General features: G+C 50.5%; 1 pseudogene; it reads right to left on the bottom strand.

Moving 5' to 3' along the window:
- Positions 1-1,960: 1,960 nt before the first annotated feature.
- On the bottom strand, positions 1,961-2,145 carry LOC113912907 (annotated as a pseudogene).
- Positions 2,146-2,877: the final 732 nt, after the last annotated feature.

Here is a 2,877-nt window from a genome sequence, read left to right as displayed (position 1 = left end):
GTGTAGATTTTTTAAATATGGAGAAAATTGAGAAAGTGAAGACTGACAGCAAATGCTATGTAAAATCAATCTTGGCACCCAGTGAGCACAGGTTGGGGACACAATGCTGACCCTTCTCTGGGGCACAGGCACCTACTGCCTGTTGCCACAAACACTCTAAGCCACTCCTAGTGGGTTGTGGGGACACAGTTTTAACACCACTTTGAGTAGCTGTAAAAACTTATACCATCAGTTCTCTTATAAGTTTCTATCACTCTTAGCATCATTCTGATCATACTCTGTATTTGAGAATCTAGGCAATCCTGAGATGCACTTTCCCCACGTTATCTTCTGTTCTGAAGCCAGCCCTGGGTATGAGCAGGTGCTGGGAGGGCCAGAGAGGACTCTGAGAACCTACCTTGTCCATAACCGGCCAGCACGCAGGTGACCGCTGTGGGCAGACCCGAGACCCTGCACTGTGGATTCAGGGTGCAGTGTTTGCAGGTGGAACTGAGGACATGCGCCGTCCTCAGAACCCAGCGCATTCACTGGGCTCTTGCTGGGAATAAGTACCTGACTTCCAGGGACCTGAGACCTGGATCCCCCTCTCCTCCCACGACCCACATGAGCTATGAACACGTGAGTGCTGGGGATGCCTTAGAATGGGGCTGGATCAAGACCCTACCTACCTCACAACTAATATTTGGTCAAGGCTTCTCAAAACTCAAGGTGACGTGCAGCCTAGCAAAGACGGACCCTAGCTACCACCATCAAAAGGACAGATGCAGGGTTCCCACCACACCTTTGACACTCTGGGAATGGAAGCTTCAGATAAACTTGTTGACCGACCATACGAGTTACAAAAGAATCCCCTGGGTTCCTGGTTTGTCTTTTGCTGTAGATAATTAAGGTGAGTGAGCTGTGGTGATTCTGATTTGGGTTTTCAGTTGCATTTTGTAGGCACCACGTTAAAATCCCAAACCTAATTTATTTTCCTGCAGCCTTAGGGAGATGAGCAGATTATGATTTAGGGGGTTTTTAGCTGCAAGTGACATGTTGACTAAGGTGTTTTATAGGAGAGATGATTCTTATGTGACAAACTTTGGAAACCGAGGTGGGGTTGTTTTGGCCACTCAAGGACAGGACCCGGGGTGAGCATTTCCAAATTCTCTAGGACTTTCCTCATGGTCACAAGATAGCTGCGATTGCTCCATGAATCACGTTCTCACATGACAGTGTCCAAAGAGAAGACAGTTATCTTTTACCCTTGCTGCGTTTTCGAGGGGAGTAAACTATGAGCAACAACAAACTGTCAGCAAACTTTTCCTTCTATGTCCCTGGTGTGGATTGAGTCACACGGTCCCCTCGCAGCTGGGGAGGGTGGAGAAATGAGGATCTGGGAAGGGGAATGGTATTGCTGTGGGTGTTGGAGCAACTGTGATCCAACCCCTGAGGCCCTGGATCAAAACCAGATGCCGTCAGAGGGAGGATGGCTGTGGAAGGTAATACTTTCTGCTACAGCGATTATTCTGGGAAAGAAACGAAGCCAAGGGAAAGATTCTGGATGTGATCAGAAGCCTTTCCCTTCCATTGTTAAGTACTTTGTAAAATACTCAGGTATGCTGGACAAAGTGCCGTGAGCAAGCACACCCCCGTAAACTAGATTCCATAGTTAATATTTTATGTCTCCTTGATCTGTGTGTGTCCCCAGTCGCTGGACCTCTGACCTCACTAAATACGTAGCGAGCGTCTGAAAACCTGAGGCCATTCAACTGATAAACATAACACATTGGTTTCACCTAACAAAATCTTCATCTTATACTGTCAAATTACTTTTTTTTTATAATTCACATATTTTATAGGAAAAAGAAAAGAATGTAGCGATGGGTCAGGGTTGTACCCAAAACAAAAAGCACCAAAAAAAACCCACTGCAGGTGTGTACACGTGGCTGTATTTACATCGGGCGCAGGCTCCGCCACATCAGGCACAGCAACTGCACTTCTCCAATGCGCCTTTGCAGATGCAGCCCTGGGCACACTTGGCACAGCCCGCAGGACAGCGGGAGCAGCAGCTCTTCTTGCAGGAGGTGCATCTGCACTCTTTGCATTTGCAGGAGCCGGCGCACGTCAGGAGCCACCGGCCGCGCAGGAGCAGTTGGGATCCATAGCGAGAAGAAGCGGTGGCTGGAGTCCGGGGACAGCGGCCGAAGAACGAGCTGGCACTTCGGGGAGGCCTGTCAAATTACTTTTATAGCTGTTTAATTGAACCAAGATTCAGTGGAGACCCTTGCCTTCTGCCTTCTCCTTGGTATGTCGTTTCCTGCTCTCCACTGGTCCTCTCCCCCTTCCTTCCCCTTCCCTCCATTTGCTTTCTACCCCCCCCCCCCCCCCCCCCCCCCGTGTGCTTCTGGCTCAGGCTCCTTTCAAGATAATACCCAATTCATCTTCAAATGCTTCTATTCAAATTCTTGTTCAGACGCTCTACGCTCCCTGCTGTCAAAATAGAAATCAAGTCTCCCCACCAGCTTTCAAGAATTCAGTTTAGACTGATGGGTCTTGCCCCTGGCCTGTGGTTCAAACAGGGGCCCCAGGAAGTCTGGACGCTGGCTCCTTGTCAGTCTGTTTCCCCATCACCGTGGTGTTCCTCGTGTATGGACGGTTTGTCCCCACCTGCCCTCTCCCCTGCCTTCACCTCCATCCCTCTGTGGAGCTCAGAGGCTGGCCTTCCCCCTGGAGCGGACCGCACAGGAAGCCGGGCTCAGTGCTCCGCAGTCTGACCCTGGGGGTTGTGCTGGTGAATGATCAGGTGGGGTCAGGGATCCGAGGAGGGGTTCCCAGAGGCAGGAGGGAGGGAGCAGGTCAGTGGAGGCCAGCAGGGAAAGCCCGTGGAAGGGTACC

Source organism: Zalophus californianus, chromosome 14 (assembly GCF_009762305.2).
Source record: "Zalophus californianus isolate mZalCal1 chromosome 14, mZalCal1.pri.v2, whole genome shotgun sequence".
Classification (NCBI taxonomy): Eukaryota; Metazoa; Chordata; class Mammalia; order Carnivora; family Otariidae; genus Zalophus; species Zalophus californianus.
The sequence above is the reverse complement of the archived record's forward strand: the minus strand, read 5'-3'. Positions and strand labels throughout refer to the sequence as shown.